The sequence below is a fragment of the Opisthorchis viverrini genome (assembly GCF_000715545.1).
Source record: "Opisthorchis viverrini unplaced genomic scaffold opera_v5_15, whole genome shotgun sequence".
In the NCBI taxonomy this organism is placed as follows: domain Eukaryota; kingdom Metazoa; phylum Platyhelminthes; class Trematoda; order Opisthorchiida; family Opisthorchiidae; genus Opisthorchis; species Opisthorchis viverrini.
In genome coordinates this window covers 2,947,300-2,956,507 of record NW_008751671.1, presented here as the reverse complement: position 1 = coordinate 2,956,507, position 9,208 = coordinate 2,947,300, and positions in this window count along the sequence as shown.

The window sequence follows — 9,208 nt, the reverse complement described above, 5'->3', positions numbered from 1 at the left end:
TCAGCAGCCCTTATCTTCACTTGCCTTAAGTTGAAGACACAATGGCTTGGAAAGTTTGAAAAAGTTCACCCTTGAACTATAAAGCGAAACTTTCAGCGTAGTCATCTGAATGCAGAACAGCGTGCAGCTGATACATTTAGTGGACAGATTTTGCTGTGCACAGCGTTCTAGTAATCAAAATAGTTCATAGAAAATTTTTCTTTTCATCCGTCGTAGTCTGTCTCACACTACTTGTGGTGGAACGTGATACGTGTCAACCAGAAGCATTCTCACTATCAATCATAATACATTTGCTATGATGCCCCAACTAATGGACCAACTTTAAAGCCCTCGGGCACCTCAGTCCTAACAGTTTTTATTTTCGTTGGACTATCATACTCCTTGTTCATGTCTTCTGTGAGAAAGAAAGTTTTTGTCGCCCAAGTGGGACATGGATCAACGACACGCACAAAATTCTGGAAGATTAGCAAAGAAATCATTAGTTTAAGCTCACTATTTCCTAATTAAAAAGGTTTATGGGATGTTCAAAAACCACATACTTTTCTCCAGGGATGGAATTTTATTCGCACTTGTTAATGACGTTGTTGGTGATACGCCAGGAACGACCATCAACTGAAATATTCCAGGATCACGGTGCGTTAGTTTTCACATCAGTACAGCCAAAACGGCGAAATTAACAAGAACTTGGGAGCCTACCCTTTAAGTGTGGAACACTACCGAAATTGACTCGAATATGGCTGCCACAAGAAACAGTAACTATCCACAATGCGGTGAGAAATCCTAGGAAACCAATTTGAATTATTGGCCACCCACATCCCAAAGTCGTTTCTTCGTTTTCTTTTGTAATAAGGATAATAACGGCCAGACTACCATTACTTTTGCGCAGGTCGGGACTGTAAAACCGATCACAATTTATGCTGAAAACTAGACGGTGTGTAAACTCTGGTTAGGCCAGGCAAGATGACATCAAGCTAAGTTCAGTACTGGGAAACGAAATATGTTTATAAATGTTTAGAAGAATGAAACCTAGGGACCGATATGGAGCCTAATGCTTCGTGTAAACATGCAGACTGAACCAGTGGACAATACCGATCCAGTGTTGGACAGTCGCTTGTCCTTTATTTGTTCCCTGCTTGCGTTGTCCATCGACTGAACAGTCAACGAATAAACGGAGATAATCATGCATAATGAGCAACCATGTTTACTTAGTCTTGATTTAAAATGTAATTAGCTCATGTAATCTGCGCTACACTATTGTGGCTGTGGTTTGGGATTTTTCAAACGGGCCTGTGCTTCAAATCTTTATGATGACCTTTACAAAACGATTTATGCCAATAATCTAAAACAAGCTCATACTGAATCAGGTAAGTCGAATGGGAGATAGTTTCAAAAACCTTTGCTAAACAACTGTTGTCTGCCAAAGTCTTTTGAAAATATGAGGTCTCAGTGGGTTCCAAACGTTTAGCAATTGCTTGACTGGGATATGTTACTTAGAATGGTGGGACGATAGCGCTACTTTTGTTAACCGATACTTAGTGATATCAGCATCTTCTAGATGGTCGCTTGAAGGGACTCCTTTATGTTCCCATCCATCTTGAGAACTAAAGTGAACCCAAACAATAACCCCGATTATCTTCAGTTTTCTGGGAATTCTTGCTTTGATTCACTTTGTCAACATTCTAAACGTTGACTATGACACCCCTGTCTCTTGTAGTACGTATCCAGACTGGTCAGCTGTTTGTTTCATACCCATGGACGGCTCTGTTTACCAATGCAACCCTCGGTCAATAAATAGTTCGTGTGTTCTGAATAAATCGGAAGCTTCTTGGGTGTCATTATGATAAGGCTGTCTACCAGTTATACTCCCGTTTATAGATACCAAAAGCCGAGGATAAAATGGTTTCTTAAAAAGAAACGCACCTCAAAATGCAAAATACAACCAAAGGAATAAACGTTTTCTCGTGACAAACTGCGACCTATCATTAGCACGCAATATGTAACTTTCTAACCAGTCTAGGGTTCGGTAAACACCAATGGAGTTTTTTAACGATCCGTTTTTTCGGTTGACTAGTGAACTGACTTATTTTCATGAACCATATGGAATAAATGATTGATTTTTTTATATAATTACTTCATTAATTCAAACAGCGTTTTATTGGTCAAAGCATAATGGGTAAACTTTCCCATCCTTAATTCTCACAAGACGCGCCTCGCAATGACTGCCTGACATGCACTTTTCAGGTTTTATCGGTTGCCATGAAGCTCTAAAACAACCTCTGAAGATCACAATCACTTTTTGAAATTATTCACTCCATTAATGTGTCCCACTGTCTTATTTCTTTCAAGTTCATTGGGTTGTATACGATGGCAGCAAAGCCCCAGATTTTCGACTTAAATCAATTAGTACATTCCTTGTGACAACATTTCACTCTGTGTATACTTCCCAAGTTACAATTTTCTAAATTACTTGGTCAGTAGGCTGCAATAAATTACCACTAACGCTCTCCCCATCCCTGTATGTTGAGTTGCCTTGAATGACAATATTGTTTCTGCTCCCATCTCATTTTTTCACTTCACGAAACTCTTAGGGGAATCTCAAAAGATTTTAAAGATTCAATTTAGAACTCACTGTTAACAGAGATGAACTCAATGATTCGTCAATAGCACCTGATAACTTGACCCGATCATTACCCATAAATCCGATCGGTACAAAGAAAAATGGTCATTATTCCAGTACAACCTCCAAACGTGCAGAAAACTTCATACACAATTGTTTTAGTGATGTCATCAAAGTAGAAGGTGGTCGTAACTAAAATGAACTAAGAAAGCATCCAACTTCCTGCGTCATTGGTTTAGGTAGCTAGTGCTGCCTGTTGTTAATCCTAGGAGAAATATCAGGTAAATGAACTTATAAAACTGTAAAATGCAGCCAGCCCAAGTTAATGCTTGATCAAAAATAACTCTTCACAGCGATTTATCTTCACTTTCCAGTTTGTGCACTTCCTGGCGTAACGTTGAGGTGCAAAAGCCGTGACGAAATACACTCATTTACGAATCACACTGGTATTACCGGGCGAATAGAGTGGCTAATTTCTTAGATATATCCTTTGGACGCATGTGCCGTACAAAAACCACCACAAGTTTTGGGCAGGACAATACTGGAGGTGTTGCAATACACAGTTCGGATATATCACACTGGTTTATTAGGTTGCTAAAGACGCTTTGGAATTTTACAGTCGGTTTCGCTTTTCCTGGGCTCATCACTACCCCTTTGTTCCAACAAGATATACTCCGGTATCTCGAATATCGTACCACGGTCTTTCTACAGACACATCACAAACAGGATATTCAACTGGGAGATAGTTGAGCTTCCCTTGAAAATCAACTTATTTTGCAACTGGGTCCAATTTGCCGACTTGTATCAACATCGCCCTCATGTGAATGACCAGTTAAACGAGATTATTTTAATAAACCAAGACCGTATGATGAATATCTGACCTGATTTTTTTTCATGAGATTTCATTTTTCATTTTCGGTAGGTGAGTTTCACTAATTTGTTCAGTTCCGTAGATAATTAGAACACAATTTAGATAAAAACCTAGGAAACGTTTTCGTTTGATTAATGATGATACCGATATTAATAAACCAAGACCGTATGATGAATATCTGACCTGATTTTTTTTCATGAGATTTCATTTTTCATTTTCGGTAGGTGAGTTTCACTAATTTGTTCAGTTCCGTAGATAATTAGAACACAATTTAGATAAAAACCTAGGAAACGTTTTCGTTTGATTAATGATGATGCCGATGGCGGACTGTTGAAGAATTTTCAGCAACCTTCTAGGCGGTATCTCATACCATATCCTTCGACACATTTGAGTTTTCTGATGCCACAACTCATATCTACGACGTGGCACAGAAACGTTATTATCTACCTGTTGTCGTTTTACATCATCACCAAGGCACCGATGGTATTTGGGTCCTCGTAGAAGCTGTTTTTCATTTTACATAAGCAGCTATCTTAGCTAATAAATAATTTGTTTAGCCATATGTCAATAATGTTGTGGATACATATTCACCTGTTAGGATTTTCCGTTGGAATTTTCAAATTGTGAACGTATGTGTAATCTGTAATGAGGGTACGATGTTCTTAGGTTAGACTGAACGCTAACACATATAGCTGTGAGCATTCAAAACCTGCGGAACCTATTAATCTAAAGACTTTTAGCTGGACAATTCAAGGATAGTAGAGTTTTTCTGTTGAAACTGCAACCCGAAAAACCATCGACGAGTTCTACACTAAAGGATGAATTAGAACCTTCAGAAACCAAATCTGACGTGCACGTGGGATGTGATGGAAGTCTTGACGTTGCAAACTGAGAAGGGTCGTTTGCGTAGGACCCAAATGTTAAACCGAATAACTGCAACGTTATTACCAACGTTTACAAACAAAGTATTCGAAATTAGACATAAAAAACGCCGTTCTTATTTTTTATATGTGGCTTTTTAAGCTGCAGAGACTAACAGCGCACCGTATGAGTTTGCCCTACAGGCGTCGAATCATCCTTGTTCGCTTGTGATACCGTGTAAGTAGTACCCACTGTATCAAAATAGATTCCATTTTCCCCATGCTTGGTTCTCAGAATTTGTTGAAAATGTTATTTTTAATGCCACGTGATCTAAATTTGTAACTCGAAAAATGTTTTCATTAGCGCTATCATTAGTTTTGTGTTGAGGAATCCTAAGTACAGTTCAGACCACGACATAATGCAGCCTTCCTTCCACTGATTGTCTTATTAGCTCTCTTATGAGTGTAGTAAGTTTATTCACCTATCGCATCATATTAAAAAGCACCTTAAAATGACAGCAAGAACATACATATTGGTAGCCGCCTAGCAAGATATCATTTGTTACTCCATCCATCTGTTCTACCAACACTCTTCATTGATACGCTTAGTTTACCTTAGAAAGGACATTCGAAAAAGGCAAATTCCGAGGGTAAAACTATGTGAAGGTAGAGTGAATCTGATTGAAATTATTGAAATAAAAACGAGTAGCTGTAACTTTACAGCTACCTTCATAGTTTGAGCCACTAGAGTCACCTTTATTACGCCTCCTTGGAAGTGCTACGGTTAGAAAACTGTCATGGTTTTGCGTGTAGGTTCTTTAAGTATATACAGGCTTATCATCTGCCCTTTGATGAATACTGAGGTTTCTCCTCCAAACCGACGATTTCTTCAATGGTTGGACTGTTAGGTATGCAGGTGTGTTCATTATGGTAGTTTCATGTATATCTCAAAGTTTTCATCTGGATTATGAACACGCGTTGATTCTTCTAAAGTCCTCTCTGCTGGTTTGAGATAAACCAGAATTCCTCCAGTGAGATCTCATTAACACGATCTACTAGTCAGTTATTCACTGACGAAATAAAGGGACCATTGACTACGTTTTTTATTCGTGGTAGGTGTAGTTGTTGATATCTTCAAGGAAGCAAACAAAAAAGACATTGAATATTTGCACATAATTTTGAGTGTGATGGTCCATGTAACATTTCAGCTGTGTTTCCTATCTAAGAGGATCATAAAAGAAAAGTAGGCAACGCTGTTGTTCTGAAATCCTTCACGTATCTTACTGCTACAACCCCATTTCGGAATACAGAATCATTGAGCTGTGAATGTAATAATTTTGTGGATACAGATGTTTTTGTTACAACGAATGGTAGGCTAAAATTTACGGAGGAAGTTGGTTGCTCACTTTAAGTGTTCCAGATAAAACCTTATCCCTGGATGGATTCATTTTGCTTCTATACTCCCCAGTTTAACATTCAATTCAATGGCAGTGTTGTTGAGTGTAGGTAGCTCGGGTGTTGGTTGTTGGTTTGTTCGCTGAGCTTCGCAGTTGGATTGCGAACGTTTCATCACCAATCGAGGTGGCATCGTCAGTGCAATGACGATGTCGCTGACGATGCCACCTCGATTGGTGATGAAACGTTCGCAATCCAACTGCGAAGCTCAACGAACAGACCGACAACCATTCGATTAAATGTTAAGTTTTGTGACTCAAGTCAACCAAAAAACTTTAACGGAAGACCCCAAAACATATTCAGTTTTCACAGCAAGCTGTACTTATGTAAACATGAACAGGTTCCGTGATTTAAAAACCAGGTTAGACTATGTCATTTGTGAGTTTACGCATCAGCCAAGTATGAGTCATCCCTAACAAATCGTATTCTCAGTTTGCACAACGCGGTGATGAATAAACTAGATATACTAGGAGCATGGTATAACTCATCCTCCAACTAAATTTAACGTAATTAACGGACATGATGACGCCTTTGTATGTATGACGATGTGCTGGTTGCTACAAAATGGTCCTGACTTAACGGGTGTAAGCTTTAATCTAGTTTACAGGCTCGAATTGCGTATTCTGGCTAGAAGATTGTGCTATTTGAAAACAGCACGCTTACTTCGTTTCATCTCATATTGTGCGCTGAAATTATCTCTGCACACTGATCAGAGTACAAATATACTTGACAATAGTTGAACGTCATCTAGTTTCTCCTACTGTTTTCTCATTAGTACTCCAAGAATGTTCTATTCAAAGAACTGGCCCGCTTTAGAATGAAACGACCATTTTCAGGTTTCGTTTTTGCATGTTGCTGAATTAGTGATCAAGCTAGTGCAATCACTGTTAGAAAGGTTCTGTCTATTTTGCTGCTTAAAGAAACAGCTGTCAATCATACTGTGATGAATGATTGAATTATTTAGGGTTTCACAAATCCAAGTCTTTCAATTCTTGGAGCATTTCAGGGCAACATACAGCCAGTGACATGGCTGTTCGTACAGTCATCCGGCTATTACTTATGGGGAAGGCATCGCGGAAAAATATGCGGAGAGCCCAAAGTGATTCAAGTAGTTCGTTCACCAAGTTCATTCGCAGCATTTGTATCTTCACCGTGACAATCCCGCACTACGTGCTGATAGGGATATTAATTATCGGTGTTTTTCTGTAGCTCCAAAACAGCTGATTGCTTGAGAATCAGTGTCGATGGATGGATGCCCCTCGCTTGATTACTGCGACCAAACGGTGTTGTACGGCGAGTGAGCAACATGTCCCATCGACTGATACGCCGGTTGTCTAGACCATTAGTTAATGGAGCTTTGGTCGTTTTTACTACATAGTTGTCATATCTGAACTCCACTGCACTTACCACATCTTCGGCCAAAATTTCATCTGGTGTGCCCCGAAAACTGTGGCAAGCTTGAATTGCCAATAGGAAGGCTTTTAAACCGCACAGCTGAGTAGCAGCGCCACGTCGCTAACACAGTTCGTTGCCACGGCACCTTTGCAACGTTTGACAGCAGCGGCGGCTACGTAGAGTCGATGAGTTGATAAAATTTCCGGAACCAAGGCGGCAGCAGCAACCTGTAACAGTGACGACCATGAGGGCTAAGGCCTGCTATGTTTAGGTTACATTGCTTGGGCATAACACTGTGTATCTGGTTCAGCTGTTAACTAGGGCATTCTGGCTTGCATGTCCCAATAAATTCTACATGGAGTCATATCATATCATCATCATATCAATTCCCACATCAAACCATTGCATGAAATTTTACATCACTGTTGTTGTACTATTATCATCGTTTATTTTTGGAGAGCATGGTCAAAAACACGAATGCAAAAGGGCAACCGGAGAATGGGAGTTAAAAAAGAGAAACGTCTCATTCGAATTCATTTCAACAACAGTTCCAGTCAGATGAGATGAATTTCAATGTTTGTGAAAATTTTGGTATGGAAACACGCTTCTAAAGACCAACAACCGAAGAAACGACGAACAATGTTTAATGCTCTTCAAGGCGCGGTAAGCGCTAGCACGGTCGAGACTCGCACATCAGGCACCAAGTGTCCGTCATACTGGGTCTGGTATGAGATTAAATGTCAAAAACGTACACTCAACGCCATGTGTCACGCATAAAAGTGTCGCAAGTACACAACTGCAAGCAAACACAAGTCAATGTATGTGACTTTGGGAAGTATCAGTCCAATAACAGCCTTGGTGGATTGAGGAAAGAAAATCCCTCGATAAGAGTTGATCATTAGTTGGTGGACCGAAAAGACGACATCACAACCAATTGCAAGTAGAGCTGAGACTATGGTGACAGAATATTCATCAGAATCATACTTCTGCGTCCTCTCATTCCACACTAGTTATTATTATTTATTTTTGAAGAGCATGTTCACAACATAAAAAGTTAAAAAGTGAATGCGAAAGAGTAACAGGAGAATATGGGAGAAGAGAAACGTCTCATGACTAGGTAGGCCCACAGGTGGACATATGTTCAGGCAAACTCAGCTAGTTAAGGACAATCAACACAAAAGTTCAGAGAGTTACGGGTTCAAAGTTCAACAGATTGTTTACGCTGCTCCTTAATACTAGCATGGAACGATAATTAAGTAAAGGATTAAATGACGCAGTGCACACCTTATTTGGTCATAATAAGATGTGAGTAATTAAACTGATAGAACCCAACGTTCCAGGATTCATTTCACTCCCTTGTTAATTTTTTGAAAGATTGTGAATTGTTCCTTCTTCTTCTCTAACCAAATGTTCCAAAATCTTCGGATCCAGTTATGCGTTGTTTTCATGACACGTTTTGTGCAACCTGGTCGTACGTTTTGGAACCCAGTGCAATCGGCAAAATCAGGATCTAAAAAATCCGTGCATTTATCTCTGAACTTAAGGGCTGTCATCAAACTAGTTCGTCCCGAACAGTGGCATGACTTCTCGTTGGAAGCTTTAACAAGTAAACACCAAACAGGCATGAAGCACCCATCTGCAACGAGCATGTCATGTACTGCCTTCCATTCAATGATATTTGATTGCAGGACCTGGCTGTTAATCATTTCCAGCCCTCGTCGTTCAGTGGTATTAAGGTATACCACGAAGCCATAGTTTTCACCTACGCCACTCATGCACTTTTCTTTGTTCAGATATCTTCGGGTGGTGCCAGCCTGGAACGTAGGCCTACTTACATTTGGGTAGACACGATAGGACAGGAGCCTATCACCAAGTTAGACAGCTTGGATGGGATATTGAAATCTACAGAGCTCGTAGGCTTCTGTGAGAAGCTGGACCAGAAAATTTGAGGACTTTACAACAAACAACACAAATAAAAAGTCGGAAAGTGATCAAAAACAGCTTAGAAGC